This window comes from Pseudophryne corroboree, chromosome 1, assembly GCF_028390025.1.
Source record: "Pseudophryne corroboree isolate aPseCor3 chromosome 1, aPseCor3.hap2, whole genome shotgun sequence".
NCBI lineage: Eukaryota > Metazoa > Chordata > Amphibia > Anura > Myobatrachidae > Pseudophryne > Pseudophryne corroboree.
In genome coordinates, this window is record NC_086444.1 from 850,781,146 (window position 1) to 850,807,135 (window position 25,990).

The window sequence follows — 25,990 nt, forward strand, 5'->3', positions numbered from 1 at the left end:
AGAGGGAGAGTAAACAAAAAAGAAACAGAAACCATAAGAGAAAAAAGAAATGGAATCAGAATAGAAATACAAATAAGAATGAGACCAATGAAATCTCAACTGAGAGTGAAAACATCGCAAACAGTTCAGAAATGATTAAATCAAGACCCTACCAATAAGATTTTGGAGAAACTTGTTGATATGTTAAATAGATACATGGATAATGAAATACTGGCAGACAGGGAAGTAAAATTCCTTCTTAATACGGAACCCACCATTCCAGTCCTTTATATACTACCAAATGTTCATAAGGACCCTATAAATCCGCCAGGGACGTCCGGTTGTTTCTGGTATAAACTCCATCACTTCGAATTTATCAGAACTCATTGATTCTTATCTCCACCCATTAGTGTCTAAGAATCCCTCCCACCTAATGGATACTAGGGATTTTTTGAATAAATTAAACCAGATTCAATGGGAGGAAGGAGCAATAGTAGTGACAGCTGATGTCCGCTCCTTATATAGCATTACTGATCACAGGAGGGAACAAAATCCATTGCCAAAGCTTTAGAAAAAAGTGATTTAGGGAGAGGTATTCAGTATTTTATTGTGGAAGGTGTTTAGTTAATTTTAACCAATAATTATTTTGTTTTTAATGACGTCTTTAATCTACAAAAAGTAGGGACTGCCATGGGCACCAGGTTCGCTCCAAGTTATGCAAATATTTTTATGGGGCAATGAGAGGAAGAAACCATATACAATAACAACCCCTTTGGAGCAAACCTGGTGTCCTGGTATAGATACATTGATGACATATTTTTTATATGGAGGGGAGGGGAACCCCTTTTAATGAAATTTAATCAATATTTGAACTCAAACTCCAAAAACATTTTCTTCTCTTTTGAATCCAATACCAAGAAGGTAAACTTCCTGGATATTACGGTATATATAGAACAAGGTGTGCCATAAATACAATAAATGACACCAAACCAACCGATTCGGGCACTTACATTGACAAAACCAGTTGTCATCACCCGAATTGGTCGGATTCCATTCCAGGGGGCCAATTCATGTGGATTAGACACAATTGCACACAAAAAGAGAAATATAACATGCAGGCAATAAAAATGCAAAGTAAATTTGAAGCATCAGGCTACAATGAGAAGATTCATGAAGTCACAACAGAGGTGGCAGAGGTAGACCAGAAGGATCTCCTAATAATTAACTCTAAAAAAGGAAATGAAAAAAATCCATCAAAGTTTTGTTACAACCAGTATAAATATATAGAAAAATCCTTACGGAGGCAGTGGAATATCTTAAAAAAGGATCCAATAATAGGAGATATGTTACCATCCAAACCAAGATGTATCTATAAAAGAGCCCCTAACATTAGCATCAATTTGGTGAAAAGTGCATTACCCCCAAAGAAACCAATGACCACGGTGAAATCGAAACGTATCTTTAGATGCGGTCTATGTTTGGGCTGCAAAAATAAGATTTTACTCACCGGTAAATCTATTTCTCGTAGTCCGTAGTGGATGCTGGGGACTCCGTAAGGACCATGGGGAATAGCGGCTCCGCAGGAGACTGGGCACAGCTAAGAAAGATTTAGGACTACCTGGTGTGCACTGGCTCCTCCCACTATGACCCTCCTCCAGACTTCAGTAAGGATACTGTGCCCGGAAGAGCTGACACAATAAGGAAGGATTTTGAATCCCGGGTAAGACTCATACCAGCCACAAAAAAAGGGAAGAAAGAGGGTTCGGAATGCCCTAAAGTGGTGCACACAATCTTATATTAAAATATAACTTTTATTATTGTATATAATAAAACCAGCGAATTTTAAGAAAAAAGGTAAGAGAGTGTAAATAAGATAGAAATTGTGATTAAAATTGAAAAAGCTGCGCACTAGATGTCATCCGTATCCTAAATTCTAATATTGGAACAGTGAAGAGTGTCCTAGAGGTATATGCTTTCTCTATAACTGTATATCTGTTATTCTAAACTCCTAGAATAAGTGTCTCTATTTTTCAAGTCCCTCTCGGGATATGTACTGTGAGACCGTTATGGAAACAGGACTCCTATTTTCTTAATATATAATAGTAGCAAAATGATAGTAGTGCTCCAATGGTTTGCTGTGTTAAATTATAAACATAATGAAATGATCTTCCAACAATGTGTGTTGTTTTTATTGTATCACTGGAATGATAACATAATTCTTAGGCTTCAATTGTACCACAGAGGCATCTGTATATTCTCAGTTCATTTGATACTGTTACATCCACTGTGAATGAGTCATGTGTGTAGTGATACAATTGTAACACATGCAGGAGAAAACAGCAGGTGTCTGATTCTCAGATTGAACTCTCTCAGTTTAATTGTGACAATTGTAACACATGCAGGAGAGACAGCAGATGTCTGATTCTCAGATTGAACTCTCTCAGTTTAATTGTGACAATTGTAACACATGCAGGTGAAACAGCAGATGTCTGATTCTCAGATTAAACTCTAACTGTTTTTGGCTGTTTACGCCTGACAATCTAATCTCAGTTTAATTGTGACATGAGGATGGACTTATTTGCAGCTCACGTCGCTGCTTATCACAATGGGTTAAGCTTTCCCCGTCACAATGTTGATTGGTGATTAATATTCACCTTAACACAGTATTAATTAGGCACTTTCCCCTCGGAATCACTATAATGTTATACTGTATTCGCTCCTAAATTATTCATAAAGGAGCATTCAAAGTTTATTCTTTTGAATTAGATTGAGACAGAGATAGAGCAGGTTTATTGAATAGCAATTAGACATTCATTAAGCATGTGAACCATGTCACTGATGCCCCAGTATATATGCAGTCCTTTGAACAGTGCTTTATAGTATAAGTATACTGTTTATGTTAAAACTGAGTACTGCATCTATAAGGACATTAATTAAAGGTATTAACTACATGTCATTAATTCTGCTCAGTAACTTTCAATGCACACAATAGAGTTACATATATTTCTCAATTAAGCTGTTTCCTACTCAAGGAGCACTTGATATATCCTTCACTATGCACACTGAATTTCACAATGCACACTGGAGTCTGGTATCTAACAAGACTGTTTCCTATTTCCCTGCAATTTGCATGGGATGACACTCCTCATATGGTTATATCCTTCCTATTCTAACATGATATGGAGACTGTCTAAAGTGCACAGCTAGCCTGACGCACGCTTCGCTGTTTGCTTCATCAGAGGCAGAACCAGATTGCCTCCAGGTTCTCCCCTAAATACCGGCAATTGCCGCGATCCACCAATCAGAATCCTTTATCCTGATGTCATCATCTGCATCACTAGTCCAGGGAGTCTCAATCAATCACAATGTGGCAGGCTGGATCGTGTGTAGACTCGATTACACGAGTGCCTATTCATGCTGTGATAGATCCGATCAAAGGATATGCTGCTCAAAGTGTCTTTTCCATACAGCAATACATATCCCTGCAAAAATCTTTTTATTTAGACATATATGCCTGATTCCCTTGTCCACTGACTGTATTGAACATTTCACATGGTGGATAAGTGGAGTGATTAGGGAAGTTTTAAATAAGTTTTAAATAATAACCAATTCCTTATTCCTTTTTATTGATGAATGATTAATGTACTTCTAGGGATAATAATAAATAATAAAAAATATATAATAATACATAAATTAAAATATAGTATAATGTGAATCCTTTACCAAAAAGGGGTGTCCGTGTCTATGTATATCTCTCTCAGTCTATAGTTGTATTTTATTAATATAATTAATATAAGGGGAATATATATATATATATGTGGGGACCTGCAGGTGTTCAGATGTGTCTCTGAATTGTCACAAAGTGGTATGCGGTCTCCTATCCCCAGTGTCTTCAATCAGTGCATGTGTAATAGATTCTACATGCGATAAGTGTGAGAAATAAAAATAATCGCATGTAGAATCTATTACACATGCACTGATTGAAGACACTGGGGATAGGAGACCGCATACCACTTTGTGACAATTCAGAGACACATCTGAACACCTGCAGGTCCCCACATATATATATATATATATTCCCCTTATATTAATTATATTAATAAAATACAACTATAGACTGAGAGAGCTATACATAGACACGGACACCCCTTTTTGGTAAAGGATTCACATTATACTATATTTTAATTTATGTATTATTATATATTTTTTATTATTTATTATTATCCCTAGAAGTACATTAATCATTCATCAATAAAAAGGAATAAGGAATTGGTTATTATTTAAAACTTATTTAAAACTTCCCTAATCACTCCACTTATCCACCATGTGAAATGTTCAATACAGTCAGTGGACAAGGGAATCAGGCATATATGTCTAAATAAAAAGATTTTTGCAGGGATATGTATTGCTGTATGGAAAAGACACTTTGAGCAGCATATCCTTTGATCGGATCTATCACAGCATGAATAGGCACTCGTGTAATCGAGTCTACACACGATCCAGCCTGCCACATTGTGATTGATTGAGACTCCCTGGACTAGTGATGCAGATGATGACATCAGGATAAAGGATTCTGATTGGTGGATCGCGGCAATTGCCGGTATTTAGGGGAGAACCTGGAGGCAATCTGGTTCTGCCTCTGATGAAGCAAACAGCGAAGCGTGCGTCAGGCTAGCTGTGCACTTTAGACAGTCTCCATATCATGTTAGAATAGGAAGGATATAACCATATGAGGAGTGTCATCCCATGCAAATTGCAGGGAAATAGGAAACAGTCTTGTTAGATACCAGACTCCAGTGTGCATTGTGAAATTCAGTGTGCATAGTGAAGGATATATCAAGTGCTCCTTGAGTAGGAAACAGCTTAATTGAGAAATATATGTAACTCTATTGTGTGCATTGAAAGTTACTGAGCAGAATTAATGACATGTAGTTAATACCTTTAATTAATGTCCTTATAGATGCAGTACTCAGTTTTAACATAAACAGTATACTTATACTATAAAGCACTGTTCAAAGGACTGCATATATACTGGGGCATCAGTGACATGGTTCACATGCTTAATGAATGCCTAATTGCTATTCAATAAACCTGCTCTATCTCTGTCTCAATCTAATTCAAAAGAATAAACTTTGAATGCTCCTTTATGAATAATTTAGGAGCGAATACAGTATAACATTATAGTGATTCCGAGGGGAAAGTGCCTAATTAATACTGTGTTAAGGTGAATATTAATCACCAATCAACATTGTGACGGGGAAAGCTTAACCCATTGTGATAAGCAGCGACGTGAGCTGCAAATAAGTCCATCCTCATGTCACAATTAAACTGAGATTAGATTGTCAGGCGTAAACAGCCAAAAACAGTTAGAGTTTAATCTGAGAATCAGACATCTGCTGTTTCACCTGCATGTGTTACAATTGTCACAATTAAACTGAGAGAGTTCAATCTGAGAATCAGACATCTGCTGTCTCTCCTGCATGTGTTACAATTGTCACAATTAAACTGAGAGAGTTCAATCTGAGAATCAGACACCTGCTGTTTTCTCCTGCATGTGTTACAATTGTATCACTACACACATGACTCATTCACAGTGGATGTAACAGTATCAAATGAACTGAGAATATACAGATGCCTCTGTGGTACAATTGAAGCCTAAGAATTATGTTATCATTCCAGTGATACAATAAAAACATAACACACATTGTTGGAAGATCATTTCATTATGTTTATAATTTAACACAGCAAACCATTGGAGCACTACTATCATTTTGCTACTATTATATATTAAGAAAATAGGAGTCCTGTTTCCATAACGGTCTCACAGTACATATCCCGAGAGGGACTTGAAAAATAGAGACACTTATTCTAGGAGTTTAGAATAACAGATATACAGTTATAGAGAAAGCATATACCTCTAGGACACTCTTCACTGTTCCAATATTAGAATTTAGGATACGGATGACATCTAGTGCGCAGCTTTTTCAATTTTAATCACAATTTCTATCTTATTTACACTCTCTTACCTTTTTTCTTAAAATTCGCTGGTTTTATTATATACAATAATAAAAGTTATATTTTAATATAAGATTGTGTGCACCACTTTAGGGCATTCCGAACCCTCTTTCTTCCCTTTTTTTGTGCAGATTTATTTTGCCCGTGGTAGCACCCCCTAAACTGTCATGAATAACACAGATGTGTTTGGGACAAAATAAATAAGGGGTCATTTTCATAGAAGTTATTCAACCTGTGCGACCAGTACTACAGTCATACCAGCCACACCAATCACACCGTATAACTCGTGATAATATACCCAGTTAACAGTATGAACTAACAGAGCCTCTCAAAAGATGGCTCAACAATAACCCTTTTAGTTAACAATAACTATATACAAGTATTGCAGACAGTCCGCACTTAGGACGGGCGCCCAGCATCCACTACGGACTACGAGAAATAGATTTACCGGTGAGTAAAATCTTATTTTCTCTGACGTCCTAGTGGATGCTGGGGACTCCGTAAGGACCATGGGGATTATACCAAAGCTCCCAAACGGGCGGGAGAGTGCGGATGACTCTGCAGCACCGAATGAGAGAACTCAAGGTCCTCCTCAGCCAGGGTATCAAATTTGTAGAATTTTGCAAACGTGTTTGCCCCTGACCAAGTAGCAGCTCGGCAAAGTTGTAAAGCCGAGACCCCTCGGGCAGCCGCCCAAGAAGAGCCCACTTTCCTCGTGGAATGGGCTTTTACAGATTTAGGCTGCGGCAGGCCAGCCACAGAATGCGCAAGCTGAATTGTGCTACAAATCCAGCGAGCAATAGTCTGCTTTGAAGGAGGAGACCCAGCTTGTTGGGTGCATACAGGATAAATAGCGAGTCAGTCTTCCTGACTCCAGCCGTCCTGGAAACATAAATTTTCAAGGCCCTGACTACGTCCAGTAACTTGGAGTCCTCCAAGTCCCTAGTAGCCGCAGGCACCACGATAGGTTGGTTCAAGTAAAAAACTGATACCACCTTAGGAAGAAACTGGGGACGAGTCCTCAATTCTGCCCTATCCATATGGAAAATCAAATAGGGGCTTTTACATGACAAAGCCGCCAATTCTGACACACGCCTTGCCAAAGCCAAGGCCAAAAGCATGACCACTTTCCACGTGAGATATTTTAAATCCACGGTTTTGAGTGGCTCAAACCAATGTGACTCTAGGAAACCCAACACCACGTTGAGGTCCCACGGTGCCACTGGAGGCACAAAAGGAGGCTGAATATGCAGCACTCCCTTGACAAATGTCTGAACTTCAGGCAGTGAAGCCAGTTCTTTTTGGAAGAAAATCGACAGAGCCGAAATTTGGACCTTAATGGAGCCCAGTTTTAGGCCCATAGTCACCCCTGACTGTAGGAAGTGCAGAAATCGACCTAGCTGGAATTCCTCCGTTGGGGCCTTCCTGGCCTCACACCACGCAACATATTTTCGCCATATGCGGTGATAATGTTGTACGGTTACATCTTTTCTAGCTTTAATGAGCATAGGAATGACTTCCTCCGGAATACCCTTTTCTTTTAGGATCCGGTGTTCAACCGCCATGCCGTCAAACGCAGCAGCGGTAAGTCTTGGAACAGACAGGGCCCCTGCAGCAGCAGGTCCTGTCTGAGCGGCAGAGGCCATGGGTCCTCTGAGATTAATTCTTGAAGTTCCGGGTACCAAGACCTTCTTGGCCAATCTGGAACAATGAGAATAGTTCTTACCTTGGGTATGAGAGGAAGAGGAGGGAACACATAAACCGACCAGTACACCCACGGTGTCACTAGAGCGTCCACAGCTATCGCCTGAGGGTCTCTTGACCTGGCGCAATATTTTTCTAGCTTTTTGTTTAAGCGGGACGCCATCATGTTCACCTGTGGCCTTTCCCAACGGTTTACAATCAGTTAGAAGACTTCTGGATGAAGTCCCCACTCTCCCGGGTGGAGGTCGTGCCTGCTGAGGAAGTCTACTTCCCAGTTGTCCACTCCCGGAATGAACACTGCTGACAGTGCTAACACGTGATTTTCCGCCCATCGGAGAATCCTTGTGGCTTCTGCCATCGCCGTCCTGCTTCTTGTGCCGCCCTGTCGATTTACATGGGCGACTGCCGTGATGTTGTCTGACTGGATCAGAACCGGCTGGTTTTGAAGCAGGGGCTTTGCCTGACTTAGGGCATTGTAAATGGCCCTCAGTTCCAGAACATTTATGTGTAGGGAAGTCTCCTGACTTGACCAAAGTCCTTGGAAGTTTCTTCCCCGTGTGACTGCTCCACAGCCCCGAAGGCTGGCATCCGTGGTCACCAGGACCCAGTCCTGTATGCCGAATCTGCGGCCCTCTCTGAGATGAGCACTCTGCAGCCACCACAGCAGAGACACCCTGGTCCTTGGAGACAGGGTTATCAACCGATGCATTTGAAGATGCGATCCGGACCATTGGTCCAACAGGTCCCACTCAAAGGTTCTGGCATGGAACCTGCCGAATGGAATTGCTTCGTAGGAAGCTACCATCTTTCCCAAGACTCGCGTGCAGTGATGCCCCGACACCTGTTTTGGTTTCAGGAGGCCTCTGACTAGAGATGACAGCTCCTTGGCTTTCTCCTCTGGGAGAAACACTTTTTTCTGGACTGTGTCCAGAATCATCCCCAGGAACAGTAGATGTGTCGTCGGAACCAGCTGAGACTTTGGAATATTCAGAATCCAACCGTGCTGGTGTAGCACCTCCTGAGATAATGCTACGCCGACCAACAACTGCTCTCTGGACCTCGCCCTTATCAGGAGATCGTCCAAGTATGGGATAATTAAAACTCCCTTTTTCCGAAGGAGTATCATCATTTCGGCCATTACCTTGGTAAATACCCTCGGTGCCGTGGACAGGCCGAACGGCAACGTCTGGAATTGGTAATGACAATCCTGTACCACAAATCTGAGGTACTCCTGGTGAGGATGGTAAATGGGGACATGCAGGTAAGCATCCTTGATGTCCAGAGATACCATGTAATCCCCCTCTTCCAGGCTTGCAATAACCGCCCTGAGCGATTCCATCTTGAACTTGAATTTTCTTAAATATGTGTTCAAGGATTTCAAATTTAAAATGGGTCTCACCGAACCGTCCGGTTTCGGTACCACAAACATTGTGGAATAGTAACCCCGTCCTTGTTGAAGTAGGGGCACCTTGACTATCACCTGCTGGGAATACAGCTTGTGAATTGCCTCTAACACAGCCTCCCTTTCTGAGGGAGTCGTTGGTAAGGCAGATTTGAGGAAACGGTGGGGGGGGGGATGTCTCGAATTCCAGCCTGTACCCCTGAGATACCACTTGAAGGATCCAGGGATCTACTTGTGAGCGAGCCCACTGATTGCTGAAGTTTTTGAGATGGGCCTCCACCGTACCTGGCTCCGCCTGTTGAGCCCCAGCGTCATGAGGCGGACTTAGCAGAAGAAGCGGGGGAGGACTTTTGTTCCTGGGAAGTGGCTGTATGCTGCAGCTTTTTTACCCTACCTCTGCCTCTGGGCAGAAAGGACGCGCCTCTACCCCGTCTGCTCTTTTGGGGGCGAAAGGACTGTACCGGATAATACGGTGCTCTCTTTGGTTGTGAGGGGACATGTGGCAAAAATGCTGATTTCCCAGCCGTTGCTGTGGACACTAGGTCCGAAAGACCATCCCCGAACAACTCCTCACCCTTATAAGGCAAAACTTCCATGTGCCTTTTAGAATCTGCATCACCTGTCCACTGCCGGGTCCATAACCATCTCCTGGCAGAAATGGACAGTGCACTTATTTTAGATGCCAACCGGCAAATATCCCTCTGTGCATCTCTTATGTAGAAGACAGCGTCTTTAATATGCTCTACGTTTAGCAATATAGTGTCCCTGTCTAGGGTGTCAATGTTTTCTGACAGGGAGTCTGACCATGCAGCTGCAGCACTGCACATCCATGCTGAGGCAATAGCTGGTCTCAGTATAATACCAGTGTGTGTATATATAGCTTTCAGGAGAGCCTCCTGCTTTCTGTCAGCAGGTTCCTTTAGGGCGGCCGTATCCTGGGACGGCAGTGCCACCTTTTTAGATAAGCGCGTAAGTGCTTTATCCACCCTAGGGGGTGTTTCCCAACGTGACCTATCCTCTGGCGGGAAAGGGTACGCCATTAGTAATTTTTTTTAAATTACCAATTTTTTATTGGGGGAAGCCCACGCTAGTTCACACACTTCATTTAATTCTTCAGAAGGGGGAAAAACTACTGGTAGTTTTTTCTCCCCAAACATAATACCCTTTTTTGTGGTACCTGGGGTCACCTCAGAAATGTGTAAAACCTTTTTTTATTGCCTCAATCATATAACGAGTGGCCCTATTGGACATTACATTAGTCTCATCGTCGTCGACACTGGTATCAGTATCCGTGTCGACATCTGTGTCTGCCATCTGAGGTAGCGGGCGTTTTAGAGCCCCTGATGACCTTTGAGACGTCTGGGCAGGCACGGGCTGAGAAGCCGGCTGCCCCGCATTTGGCATGTCGTCAAATTTTTTATGTAAGGAGTCGACACTTTCGCGTAATTCCTTCCACAAGTCCATCCACTCCGGTGTCTACCCCGCAGGGGGTGACAACACATTTATAGGCACCTGCTCCTCCTCCACATAAGTCTCCTCATCAAACATGTCGACACAGCCGTTCCGACACACCGCACACACACAGGGAATGCTCTGACAGAAGACAGGACCCCACAAAGCCCTTTGGAGAGACAGAGAGAGAGTATGCCAGCACACACCAGAGCGCTATATAATCCAGGGATTAACTAAATTATATCCCCTTATAAATGCTATATGTATATTGCGCCTAAATTTAGTGGCCCCCCCCCCTCTCTTTTTTACCCTTTCTGTAGTGTAGACTGCAGGGGAGAGCCAGGGAGCTTCCTTCCAGCGGAGCTGTGAGGGAGAAATGGCGCCAGTGTGCTGAGGGAGATAGCTCCGCCCCTTTTTCGGCTGACTTTTCTCCCGCTTTTTTCTGGATTCTGGCAGGGGTATTTATCACATATATAGCCTCTGGGGCTATATATTGTGATATATTTGCCAGCCAAGGTGTATTTATTGCTTCTCAGGGCGCCCCCCCCCAGCGCCCTGCACCCTCAGTGACCGAAGTGTGAAGTGTGTATGAGGAGCAATGGCGCACAGCTGCAGTGCTGTGCGCTACCTTGGTGAAGACTGATGTCTTCTGCCGCCAATTTTCCGGATTCTTCTTGCTTCTGGCTCTGTAAGGGGGGCGGCGGCGCGGCTCCGGGACCGAACATCAATGGCCGGTTCCATGCGGTCGATCCCTCTGGAGCTAATGGTGTCCAGTAGCCTAAGAAGCCCAAGCTACCACCAGTTAGGTAGGTTCGCTTCTTCTCCCCTTAGTCCCTCGCTGCAGTGAGTCTGTTGCCAGCAGATCTCACTGTAAAATAAAAAACCTAAAATATACTTTCTCTCTAGGAGCTCAGGAGAGCCCCTAGTGTGCATCCAGCTCAGCCGGGCACAGGATTCTAACTGAAGTCTGGAGGAGGGTCATAGTGGGAGGAGCCAGTGCACACCAGGTAGTACCAAATCTTTCTTAGCTGTGCCCAGTCTCCTGCGGAGTCGCTATTCCCCATGATCCTTACGAAGTCCCCAGCATCCACTAGGACGTCAGAGAAAGTATACAAGGCAGTGGGAAGAAACTATCTGAAGTAACAATTACTCAGAATGCATTCAAAATACGGGACTTTGTGACCTGTAATACCAACAATGTCGTGTACAGCATAGAATGTAAATGTGGGCTATGGTACATAGGCAGGACATCAAGACCTTTGAAAGTGCACATCGGAGAACATCTCTGGAATATTAAGAATATTATGCATGCACTGTCCGAGCACTTTAGAAGATGCCATCATAGTGATAGCTCTGCAATCAGCAGGTTTTGTGGTTTAAAACATGTTAAGGGCAATTGGCATCAAAAGGATATCTCCAGCCAATTAGCCAAAACAGAGATGAGAACCGTCTATGAATTGGGTACTTTACAACCTGGGAAGTTGAAGTCAGACTTTGAAATCAAATGGTTTTTATGATAGATTTTATCTATAAATTACCCACATGTTTTTAATGTCAACGGTTTTTAATTAATTTATTTATATCCACATGCTTTTACCATTTTGATTGACAGACTATCATGTTTACATCTATTAGAATTCTGTTAGAAAGGAGGGTTGTTACTTATACCTGATCACATTGCATATAGTATTTGGGTACGATTAGATTTTATTACATTATTATTACTTTGCGGTATTTCCTTAAAAAAGATGTAGGTATAGAGACACAATAGAATTTGAATCATGTACTGTTCATTATTTTTTGCTTCTGCTATTCATACTTCCATCGTTTCCATTTCTATTTTTAAGGGCCGCAAGAAGCACTAAGCCCTTTAGATATCAACCATGTTACCAGAAGTGACGTGACGGGACAGACCTGTATTCTATTTAAAAGTTCTTTTAAAGGTGAAAATTTAATGAAAATCCAATGAAGCATACAAAGCACTAAGAGGTCCAAATCATATAGTGACTGGGATTTCAGTATGATTACGGCAACCAGAAGTGACGTGATGGATATCTCTAAAGAAGGAAAGGCCGCGTCACCATGATAACCACATATATACAGAAAAGCGTGAGGTTAACTAGGAGACGCTGTTGTAGTAACTATGGCTACAGCCGGAAGTTCGGAGCGCAACAACTGACCACGGACTTTTAGGTAATTATTGTATAGCGGTCAGCTGCGTCCCGGCTTCCCGGATTGGATAGCTGGGGTTTAAAAACCCACAGCTTGTATTAGGATACCACACACTACCTTGAAAAAGATCCCATCGCGGGATTGAAATGCGTTGGTGCGGTAGGTGGACAACCAGTTTGGCAGCAGACAGGACCAGCGACAGGAGGAGTGGTCAGAGTGTTCATGACTCCAACATACACCACTGCTTTTGGAACTGTGCCCACAGTTCTGGAACAGCTGCTAATTACTTTGCTCAGCCTGGGGGTACCACTGCCTTTACTATGTGGAATTCATGCTGGATGAAATGAATTGCCATGTTATGTTCATGTTTTTAACATTTTTGATGTATTAAATGGAATTTCACGATATGTGATATCTTCTCCTTTTCATGTGAACTTCTGGAGCAAAATATTCACAATTTGGAAAAGGGTATTCCTGCAGGCGATACGAATGTGATTTGTCATAGCGCCAGTTAAGTCCCACCTTGACTTTTTGTTTGGTGTATAGGGGGTCATTCCGACCTGATTGCTAGCAGGCTACTTTTAGCACTACTACGATCAGGTAGTCGCCACCTACAGGGGAGGGGGTATTAGCTGTGCAGGGCTGCGATCCGCTGTGCAGAGACTGCACAAGCAAAAAGTTTGTGCAGTCTCTGCACAGCTCAATACTTACCTGCTGTGATGATCCTTCCTGGAGCTGACATCAGGATCCCTCCCTGCATTCGGCCGGACACTCCTACATTTTCTACAGCACTCCCAGAAAACGGTCAGTTGCCAACCCCCCGGCCGACCTCTTCCTGTCAATCTTCTTGCGTTCGCCGCTGCGAACGCTTTCTTCTTTATTCTCGTTGCTGCCCGGCAGCGACGCACCTGTGCTTTGCACGCATGCGCAGTTCTGACCCTTCGATCGGCTGCGAAAAACTGCAGCTTGCAAACGGGTCAGAATGACCCCATAGAACCTTGGTAGCTGCCTAGATTGCCAAAGGTTAGGTGGGGCATCTAAAACTGAGTTAGTGATACAATGTCACTCCTCCAGTTGATTTTCTGGTAACTCAACCACATGGAGAACCTGGCAGATGACATGAAGGACATAAATCCAGAAGCTTCTAGCATGTAAAGGTACTGGCTGTTGTTACTTACCTATCTATCCCCTGCCTGCCAAGATAAGAAGTAGAAGGAGTGAGGGCATCACTTCAATGTAGGAACTGGGTTGCGCTAACAAGTGTAGTATGCAGTCAATATCTAGGGTGCCCTCCAATGTTTGCTTCAGCACTGACATTCACAGTAAATAATAATAATAATAATAATAATAATGATTATAATAAATATAAAAATATATAAATAATAATCTGAACATATATTTATAATATAAAACCTACAAAAAAAAACATGTATAACTTTGGTTATTGTTTATGTAGATGAGTACTAATAAATAAGATCAATCCTTAAGGGTCCTACACATTTAGCAATTTCACTGATCGATATGAACGTTCTAGTTCATTAGTGAACGAGAACTCATTCATATTAGTCAGTGTGTAGGCACCAACGTGTGTAGGCCCCGCTCTCATTCATCGTTGGTGCCGGGTCGCTTGTGCATGCAGGCCAATATGGACTCTCGTCCATATTAGCATGCATGCATATGGAGCCAGGTGATAGGGGGAGTGAAGAAACCCCCCCTTCACCTCCTCCCGCCAGGTCGCCTGTATGCCGTATCGACCGTCGGGCAGCTCGGCGGGGGGTCGCCTAATGTGTAGGGCTCTTTAGCATGCAGTTAATTTTCATAAAAGGCACAGGCTTTTTTTTTTTTTTTCAACTTTTGCTGAACATATCATGTAGATGGTTTCCAACAGGACATGCTTACAGCTCTAGCACTAAACAATACAGAAAATATAACAGAATACTCCAATTCAAATGATTTAACTTCCAGCAATGCAGTTGCTGCTATAAATTATACTTATATTTGTACTAAATATTGAAGCCCTAAAACAGTGCTAACATTTTTGTTAAGGTCATAACGACTTGATAAATAACCCTCGACAAATTACATTTGGCAACTTTTGGCCACTACTCTCTGCTCATTCTCCTTGACCTATCTTCTGCTTTTGACACTGTGGACCACCCTCTCCTCCTGCAAATCCTTCACACCCCTGGTCTACATGATACTGCTCTCTTCTGGCTGTCCTCGTACCTCTCTGACTGTTCCTTCTCTGTCTCCTCTGATAACCACTACCATTTCCCCACCACTTCCACTAACAGTTGCGGCTAAATGTAATAGCCTCCGTGTTCAGGGGGTGTGGGACTTTTGTGCGAGTCTGCTGTTTTGTTTTTAAAGCAGCAATCATTCACAAGGAAAAAAACAGGTTGGTGTTGCCCTGTAAATGATTGCTGCTTTAGCAAAATGGGCAGACTTTTACAAAATTCCCACATCGACGGAACTCGGAGGCTATTACAGTTAGCCGTTGGTGTACCCCAAGGTTCATTTCTTGGACCCCTCCAATTCTCCCTCTATACGTCCTCTTTAGGTGAGCTCATTGACGATATCTAAGATTGAGCTGATCATCTTCCCACCCTCCTGCATAACCTCTCTTCCCACATTTTCATTATCTATTGATAGCACTAGCATCTCCTCTAGACTGAAAGTGCACTGTCTTGGAGTTATCATGGAAGCCTCGCTCACCTTCAAACTACACATTCAGTACATTTTGCAGTCCTGCCATTTCCATCTCAAAAATATTTACAGGATCAGACCCATTCTCATCCTGGATGCTACTAAGACCATCATCCACTCACTGGTCATCTCCAGATTTGACTACTGTAACCACTTCTCTCTGGCCTCCCACCTCTCTCCACTCCAATCCTTCCTGAATGCCGCTGCTTGATACATATTTCTCTTTAAATATACTATGTCTGCTTCCTCTCTTCTGCAAGCCTACATTGGCTCCCCTTTGCCTTCAGAACCCAATTCAAGCCTCTCACACTTACTTACAAACCCTTACCCATTCATCTCCCATTTACATCTCTGACCTCATCTCCCTTCACACTCCTGCCGCCCTCTTCATGCCACAAATGAATGCATCTCAAACACAGTCAACTCTCACCCTAACCCTCTGTTCCATGACCACTGTCTATCCTACCTGTGTAACTCCTGTCTGTCTGCCCCTCTCCTTAAGAATGTAAGCTCCCATGAGCAGGGTCCTCTTTCCTCATGTGCTTTGCTTTCCTTTACTTATATGAGAAATATAAAAAAAAGGGTTTGAGACTCACAATGTATCGATGCACTTTAAACAAGTACATAATTGTGATATTAAACATCTGGTGACGTTCTGTGGCATTGAAACAATAGAACCCAATTGGAGAAATAATGATAGAGACAATAAATTGTCCCATATGGAAATTAAAACTATGTACGTATTAAAAACACAGGAGCCAAAAAGGGTTGAATGTGGACTTCGAAATTAAATGTTATTTATAGGTGAAATACTCTCATTTTTATGTTTGAAGTATATTAATCTTGTTTTTTTTCATTCTTTGTATATGTATATCTGGTCTGCTGGTTAACAAATAAGGATTTTCTGAGTGGATTAATCTTTATAAGAAATATGTCCCCATGTCCTTGGACTACTATACAATGGTGCCAGATTCCTCTATAACACTACGGATTGCCCAAAACGCAGGTTTGACGCTGTGCGTTCCATGAAACTGGAAGTCGTCACCACTAGTTCTGGTGTTTGCATTCCAAAGACTGGAAGCCGTGGCGGGAAACAGCCAGCGGTTGGAAACTGACTGGAAGCATGGTGGCAGGCTCCCGTACAACCCGTCTTTAGAGAAAAAATGGCGGGAACGACATCCGAGTAGAAGGACTATTTAAAATTCAGCAATGAACTCTGGACTTTGGTGACATTTTCATTTTAATAAACGTTGATCCATGGATCTTTATGGACAAATAAGAGAGACTATGACCTTTGCGGACATTGGGGGAACTATCCCCGGAGACGTTCTGTATTTATGGTGATGTAATATAAAATGTGTTTTATGTAATGGTGTAATCCAGTCCAGGTAGTATTGGGGATCTATTAGACATGTGACCATGAGAATGGGTATATATGTCGGTCCTTGATCTATTCCCTATACATCCTACGGAAGGACAACTTGTGTCTGAAAAGCGTTGATGGTAAAGGGAGGCTCTCTATGGATGCATATCTACCCATTTTTTAATCTAGTGGAAGTCATCTATATCTATATCTCCACTCATTCTGGGTGAGAAGGCAGGGAGGTGAAGATACATCCTGTGGGGAGTTTTTTTATGTACTTTTGTGTTTTTTTTACTTTTTTATTCTATTTTTATCTTTGTGGAATAAATATATTTTTTTATATGGAGGACTTGCAGATAAAAATATTTTTTTTATTATTGCTTTTACTGCTGAGAAACTGTCTATATTTTGCCTTAATTGGGAATAAAAGATTGATGACAGAAGACTCTGTGTCAGACTACTGGTGTCTACCTAGGATCTGGGTTAATACACGTGTGGTAAAAGTGGAACCAGAGATAAAGATACCTTTTGAGAAACTTCTACTCCTGGTCCCAGGTGAGTGTGTCCTCCGAAGGGGTTTGTCTTCTGATATGTACTGTCTACCAATTAACTAGAGTGAGACAAAGTAGTCCACATGCTTAAAGATACCTTAATGTGAATGCATTGTTTTGTGGCTAAGTGAGTTTACTGGTAAAGTCCATACTCTATCAAACCATAATATAAGCTGTATAACAAGATTTTTCTATTTCTTTCCTGTTACCCGAGAAATGTGGGACAGCTAAATAAAGAAGGAACCATTCCTTAGAAAATTGATTCATCCACAAGGAGGCAGCGCTTTTGGAATCACCCATTTTGTTGTATAGGTTGTGTTGAAGAGTGGTGTTCCTGGGTGGACGAGGTGGCTGTGTGTCTTTCGTATATATACTATCATTTACTCCATACTCCCTACAACAGCACCTAACTTTTGTTTTCTACCACCCAGTTGCTTGTTTCAGTGTTATTACCACTGATGCAGAAATGTTTATATGCCATGTACTTGTCTTGCATTGTCTTGTACTGTAAATCACTATTTTCTTGTTTTGTTCATTTGCTTATGTACTTTGTGAGGCACTGCAGGACTCTTGTGAAGCCATATTAATAATAATAATAATAATACAATTTTGTGCACTCTAGTACAAAAATGTCAAATAGAAAGGCAAACGGGAGCCAGAAAATGCACCAGGTTGGCGGACAAACTAAATACAGTGATTGCTTCAGTGTATGATTGTCATTTAATAATAAGTGGCATCTTTATATAAATCACAACACACAGAAACTGTCCTTGGCAACCTCCAACATTGTCTTATTAAATTTCCCCAGTCTTTGATGTAGCTACGCTCTATTATTAGGTAACTATTGAACAAATGTTGCTACAGTTTAATAAAGAATGGAATTCATTACATGGACATTTATCAAGTCAGCCAGTCAGAAGAACAAATAAACAGGAGATTAATCATTCTTCTAGGAGGAAGAAAACAAATGAAAAATGTTTAGTTTAGTTTATCTGGTATACTGACAGATATTTCATGTATAGTGGTGCTCTAAAGGTATTATATCCATATGAAGCTAATGACGGCAGTGAGTTTATCTCTGTATTCTCTGGCTCAAATGAGTTCGCTAGGAGCAAGTCAATACTCTTTGTTTTTCTGATGGATGGAGTAATAAACCTGTTATGAAGAAGTGAGAATAAGCACCCCATCTCATCTTCATACCTTGGAGTTCATTTCAGTTTTTACAATGGGACAAAAAAACTAAACTTCTTTCATGTTAGAGCAGTGGATAATATTAACAGTTTTCTCTAAACACCATGGTAGTCACCTCAATGGGTATCTTCCCATCAAGTCGAGGTAGAGACAGTCTACATATTAACACCCTAGACCATATTTAATGCAGCTCCTCCTCTTCCCCAATAACATCTCAAATAAAATGAGAAAGAAATGTGGACTGCTATGTGGTTTTTTTAAGGAAAAGGAATTACTGTATCAGTAAATATCATTTGCTGTTCTTGGTGCGTAGCCAGGACCTTGTGGGCCCCATTGCAACATACTGAAGGGTCTTCTATCCCAATGATTCTTGATAGACACCTCTCTGCAGCAATTAGTAATTTTGTGCCCCATATTAGTGCCCTAGTTCATTTTCTGAACCATAATAGTGCCCTAGTTAATATTATGCCCCACAGAAGTGGCCTAGTTTATTTTATGAACCGTCATAGTTCATAGTTCCCTAGTTTACATTATGTCAATATGTAGGGCTGCCATAACACATTATGCCACATAGTATCCCCAAACAACATTATGACAGATATGGACCCCAGCTCATATTATGCCATATTACAGTGCACCCTGTTCATACTGTGCCAAATCAGAGTGCCCTCCACTTCAAATAATGCCATGTTACAGTGCCCCAGTTCATATTATGCCACACTACAGTGCCTCCATATTGTGCCAAATTACAGTGTACTCTTGCCATTATAACTTGCTTATTATACATATGTTACATTTTACAGCATTTCCAGGACTACGGTGTATTTACTACAGTGCATTGCTATTATCGATCTGGTACTTTATCGTGCATGCAATATCAATGTTTACTATGTATATTTATAAACGGGCCCAGATCATGCACCCTCTGTGGTGGCTGGCCACACCCACTCTGGTGACTGACCAAAACCCTTAAGCATGGGCCCCTACCAATACATTTCCCTGGTGGCCCTTTATGCCCCATCTGGCGGTGCTGACTTGAGTACTAGATGGTAGGGAATGCATGAATGTAAGGAATAAAAGTCATAGAAACATAGAATTTGACTGCAGATAAGAACCACTTGTCCCATCTAGTCTGCACCTTTTTTTTATCCTTTATGTAATCTAAACCCTTTTTAAGCCTTAGTTCATTGTAAGGACCAGAAATATAAAAGAACTTATAAAGGAGCGCTAAAACAAAGATATACAATCAAATAGAATTATAATCAATTTATTTAAATACACTCCACATAGAGCACAAAAATAAAATTCATAAAATGTGCAATTGCTTCAATCCCATGCCCTTATTTCCAAATAACCGTCCATTAAGGTTTCCCTGAGTAACAATCCATAGGTCTGCTTGTGACCAATTTGTATCAACTGTATATTATATGGACACACTGGTCCCTTTAGTGCAAATTTTCACAGTCTCTGTGGTACCACTTTAGATGAATGTCCAGAACGGGGGAGAGCGCTGTGTGAGGAGATGAACACAGCGGTATGCTACGACCCCTTTTAAAGCTCCTTCCCAGCCGTAGTATGAATTGCTGGATACTCACGGCCACCGCGGCTCCTATTACACGGGGAGCGGGCCTCCTTAGCCAGGTCCCGCTTCAGCTGTATCCCCGGTCAAGCGGCTCGCCGGCCTGCCACAGGTCACAAGATGAAATGCAGAAACTAAGGGCAACGGGATCAGTCAAAAGTGCCCTCCTTATGCGTTTCTCCGCAGATAGGGCAAGCGGTTTCGTCAGAGGAATAAGGGCATGGGATTGAAGCAATTGCACATTTTATGAATTTTATTTTTGTGCTCTATGTGGAGTGTATTTAAATAAATTGATTATAATTCTATTTGATTGTATATCTTTGTTTTAGCGCTCCTTTATAAGTTCTTTTATATTTCTGGTAATTAGTGGGTGGAACAGTACCACCAGTTGGAGCTGCAGAAACTTGATATCAATTAAAACAGTTAATGTTAATAGATTTTTTGGTGGTTATATAAGCGCTGTGTGTTTATGTATTATTTTCATTGTAAGGATATTATTATGCCGATCCCAAGCATGTTTAAATTGCTCTACTGTCTTATCCTCTACCAGATCTGAAGGGAGACTATTCCACTTATCCGCTACCCTTTCTGTGCAGTAATCTGTCTTTAAATTTACCCTGAACCTACCTCCATCAAGTTTCAGTCTATGTACTTGAGTCCCAATACTTTTCTTCCTTTGTAGAATGTTTCCCTCCTGTACTTTGTTAAAACTAGAGATGAGCCGGTTCGGATTTACTTGGTTCTTTACGCCAGAATAATCGCCATTTCCTATTTTCTAGATTTTTCTTATTGGCTAACCAAAACACGTGACGTCCGATAGCCAATAAGGAGATTCGGGTAAATCCGAGTAAATCCGAGTAAAACCGTACCCACTTATCTCTAGTTAAAACCCTTGGTATATTTGAAAGTTTCTATCATGACCCCCCCTTTCTCTTCTCTGCTCCAAACTATACATTTTGAGATTTTTTAGTCTTTCTGGGTATGTTTTGCGATGTAGGCCATGCACTATTTTAGATGCCCTTCTTTGTACACTCTCTATTTGTATTTATATCCTTCCGGAGATATGGCCTCCAGAACTGTAAACAGTATTTCAGATGAGGCCGTACCAATGACCTATACAGTGGCATTATTACTTATTTTTTCCTGCTACTAATTCCTCTCCCTATGCAACCAAGTACAGGTATCTGACTTGCCTTTCTCATTGCTTTGTTGCATTGCTTTCCTGCCTTTAAGTCACTTGAAATAGTGACTCTTAAATCCTTTTCATCCGCAGAAGTTTCCATTATAGTGCTCTTGATACTATATTTAGCCTTTGATTTTTTGAGACCCAAGTGTATGATTTTGCATTTTTTTAACATTAAACTGTAGTTTCCACTTTATTCACCATTTGTCAAGTCTACCTAGATCATCAATCATTTGTTTTACTCCTCCTGGTATCTCTACACTGTTGCATACCTTTGTGTAATCTGGAAAAAGGCATACTTTCCCTTCAATACCATTTCCAATGTCACCAACAAAGATATTAAAGAGTACTGGTCCAAGTACAGATGCCTGAGATTCTCCACTGGTAACATTTCTCTCCATATAATGCACTGTAATTATCAGTTCCTATCCTGCAACCAGGTTCTTATCCATTTAACTGTTTTATAATCCAATCCCACACTTTTGCATTTATTTAGCAGTGTGCAAAGTGGAACCATGACAGATGCATTACTAAAGTACACAGTGCATCCACAAAGTATTCACAGCGCTTCACTTTTTCCATATTTTGTTATGTTACAGCCTTATTCCAAAATGGAATAAATTCATTTTTCCCCTCAAAATTCTACACACAATACCCCATAATGACAATGTGAAAAAAGTTTTTTTGAGACTTTTGTAAATTTCTTAAAAATAAAAACTAAGAAATCACATATACATAAGTATTCACAGCCTTTGCTCAATACTTTGGGATGCACCTTTGGCAGCAATTACAAACTCAAGTCTTTTTGAATATGATGCCACAACTTGGCATAACTACAGTAAATTTGGGCAGTTTCGCCCATTCCTCTTTGCAGCACCTCTCAAGCTTGATCAGGTTGGATGGGAAGCGTAGGTGCAAAGTCATTTTCAGATCTCTCCAGAGATGTTCAATCGGATTCAAGTTTGGGCTCTGGCTGGGCCACTCAAGGACATTCACAGAGTTGTCCTGAAGCCACTCCTTTGATATCTTGGCTGTGTGCTTAGGGTCGTTGTTCTGCTGAAAGATGAACCGTCACCCCAGTCTGAGGTCAAGAGCGCTCTGGAGCAGGTTTTCATCCAGGATGTCTCTGTACATTGCTGCATTCATCTTCTCCTCTATCCTGATTAGTCTCCCAGTTCCTGCCGCTGAAAAACATCCCCACAGCATGATGCTGCCACCACCATGCTTCACTGTAGGGATGGTATTGGCCTGGTGATGAGCGGTGCCTGGTTTCCTCCAAACATGATGCCTGACATTCACGCCAAAGAGTTCAATCTTTGTCTCATCAGATCAGAGAATTTTGTTTCTCATGGTCTGATAGTCCTTCAGGTGCATTTTGGCAAACTCCAGGTGGGCTGCCATGTGCTTTTTTACTAAGTAGTGGCTTCCGTCTGGCCACTCTACCATCCAGGCCTGATTGGTGGATTGCTGCAGAGATGGTTGTCCTTCTGGAAGGTTCTCCTCTCTCCACAGAGGAATGCTGTAGCTCTGATAGAGTGACCATTGGGTTCTTGGTCACCTCCCTGACTAGGCCCCTTCTCCCCCAATCGCTTAAATTAGATGGCCGGCCAGCTCTAGGAAGAGTCCTGGTGGTTCTGAACTTCTTCCATTTACGGATGATGGAGGCCACTGTGCTCATTGGAACCTTCAAAGCAGCAGACAATCCTGTCTCGGAGGTCTACATACAATTCCTTGACTTCATGCTTGGTTTGAGCTTAGACATGCACTGTCAAGTGTGGGACCTTATATAGGCAGGTGTGTGCCTTTCCAAACCAGGGCCGAAACTAGGGGGGGGCTAGGGGGGCAGGCGACCTGGGCGCCGGATTGGAGGGGGCGCCGAGACCCCCTAACACCCTCTATGCGCCAGTGCCGTTTCTTGAAACCCCCTTCTCCCTCCTCGCGAGTGCCCAGCTCGGGGGGCGGGGTTTCGCGGAATGACGCGTTTGCGTCGTGACGTCACGACGCAAACGCGTCATTCCACGAAACCCCACCCCCCGTGCTGGGCACTCGCGAGGAGGGAGAAGGGGGAGCCGCGCAGACGAGGAGGGAGAGGCAGCTGAAGAGCGTCGAGAACCGCTTCAAATGTAAGTCAGCCCCTCTCCCTCCCTCTCTCTCTCTCTCCCTCCCTCTCCCCACACCTGCCGGAATGTGTAAAATGGGGACCTGTGCCTGCCGCAATGTGTAAAGTGGGGACACTTTTTCCTGCCGCAATGTGTAAAATGGGGACACTTTTTCCTGCCGCAATGTGTAAAATGGGGACACTTTTTCCTGCCGCAGTGTGTAAAATGGGGACACTTTTTCCGCCGCAATGCGTAAAATGGGGACACGTGCCTGCCGCAATGTGTAAAATGGGGACACTTTTTCCTGCCGCAATGTGTAAAATGGGGACACTTTTTCCTGCCGCAATGTGTAAAATGGGGACACGTGCCTGCCGCAATGTGTAAAATGGGGACACTTTTTCCTGCCGCAATGTGTAAAATGGGGACACTTTTTCCATCCGCAATGTGTAAAATGGGGACACTTGCCAGCGTACTGTGTAAAATGGGGACACGTGCCTGCCGCAATGTGTAAAATGGGGACACGTGCCTGCCGCAATGTGTAAAATGGGGACACGTGCCTGCCGCAATGTGTAAAATGGGGACACTTTTTCCTGCCGCAATGTGTAAAATGGGGACACGTGCCTGCCGCAATGTGTAAAATGGGGACACTTTTTCCTGGATATGAAATTTATGTTAGAAAAGGCAATTTTTCAGGTAAAAAAGTTCTGAAAGATATATATACATATATATATATATATATATATATAATATTTTTATTCATTTATTTATTTATTTTAAATTGTTTATTTTTTTTATTTTTTTTATTTATTTATTGTAAAGAAAAATCTTTTTTGTTTGGGGGGGGGTGTCAAATGACTACCTTGCCCCGGGTGACAAAAACCCTAGTTTCGGCCCTGTCCAAACCATGTCCAATCAACTGAATTTACCACAAGTGGACTCCAATTAAGCTGTAGGAACATCTCAAGGATGATCAGTGGAAACAGGATGCACCTGAGCTCAATTTTGAGCTTCATGGCAAAGGCTGTGAATACGTATGTACATGTGATTTCTTAGTTTTTTATTTTTAAAAAATTTGCAAAAATCTAAAAAAAAAAACATTTTTCACGTTGTCATTATGGGGTATTGTGTGTAGAATTTTGAGCGGAAAAATAAGATTTTAAACCTACCGGTAAATCTATTTCTCCTAGTCCGTAGAGGATGCTGGGGACTCCGTAAGGACCATGGGGTATAGACGGGCTCCGCAGGAGATAGGGCACCTAAAAAGAACTTTGACTATGGGTGTGCACTGGCTCTTCCCTCTATGCCCCTCCTCCAGACCTCAGTTAGAGAACTGTGCCCAGAGGAGATGGACAATGCAAGGCAGGATTTAGCAATCCAAGGGCAAGATTCATACCAGCCCACACCAATCATACCATGTAACCTGGAACATACATAACCAGTTAACAGTATGAACAAAAACAACAGTAACGGTCCAAGACCGATGTCAACTGTAACATAACCCTTATGTAAGCAACAACTATATACAAGTCTTGCAGAGTTTCTGCACTGGGACGGGCGCCCAGCATCCTCTACGGACTAGGAGAAATAGATTTACCGGTAGGTTTAAAATCTTATTTTCTCTTACGTCCTAGAGGATGCTGGGGACTCCGTAAGGACCATGGGGTTTATACCAAAGCATCCAATCGGGCGGGAGAGTGCGGACGACTCTGCAGCACCGACTGAGCAAACGCTAGGTCCTCATCAGCCAGGGTATCAAACTTGTAGAATTTAGCAAAAGTGTTTGACCCCGACCAAGTCGCCACTCGGCAAAGTTGTAAAGCCAAGACGCCTCGGACAGCCGCCCAAAAAGAGCCCACCTTCCTAGTGGAATGGGCCTTAACCGAATTTGGTACCGGCAATCCAGCCGTAGAGTGAGCCTGCTGAATCGTATTACAGATCCAGCGAGCAATAGTCTGCTTTGAAGCAGGAGCGCCAATCTTATTGGCCGCATATAGGATAAACAGAGCCTCTGTTTTCCTAATTCTAGCCGTCCTGGCTACATAAATTTTTAAGGCTCTAACTACGTCCAGGGATCTGGAATCCTCCAGGTCACCGGTAGCCACAGGCACCACAATAGGTTGATTCATATGGAACGACGAAACCACTTTAGGCAAAAATTGCGGACGTGTCCTCAATTCAGCTTGATCCACATGAAAAATCAAGTAGGGGCTCTTGTGTGATAGAGCCGCCAATTCGTGATGAGAGGAAGAGGAGGAAACACGTAGACCGATTCGAACACCCACGGTGTTACCAGTGCGTCTACTGCTACTGCCTGAGGGTTCCGAGCCCTGGCGCAATACCTCCGAAGTTTTTTGTTGAGGCGTGACGCCATCATGTCTATTTGAGGAGTTCCCCAAAGACGTGTTACGTCTGCAAAAACTTCTTGATGAAGTCCCCACTCTCCTGGATGAAGATCGTGTCTGCTGAGGAAGTCTGCTTCCCAGTTGTCCCCTCCCGGAATGAAGACAGCCGACAGAGCGCTTACATGATTTTCCGCCCAGCGAAGGATCCTTGTGGCTTCCGCCATCGCGACTCTGCTTCTTGTCCCGCCCTGG

At 42.5% G+C, this 25,990-nt stretch overlaps 1 protein-coding gene across 3 annotated transcripts in view; it reads right to left on the reverse strand.

Annotated features, from left to right (window-relative positions):
• CFAP299 (cilia and flagella associated protein 299) overlaps positions 1 to 25,990 on the reverse strand; it is a 1,086,689-nt gene that overhangs the window by 33,728 nt on the left and 1,026,971 nt on the right. The window contains exon 6 of one of the 3 annotated variants that reach the window (XR_010186026.1): positions 15,897 to 15,987. The exons of the other annotated variants lie outside the window; for them this stretch is intronic. The gene's annotated coding sequence lies outside the window, so the exon portion shown is untranslated. The remainder of the gene's footprint in view (positions 1 to 15,896; positions 15,988 to 25,990) is intronic. 3 annotated transcript variants of the gene reach the window in all.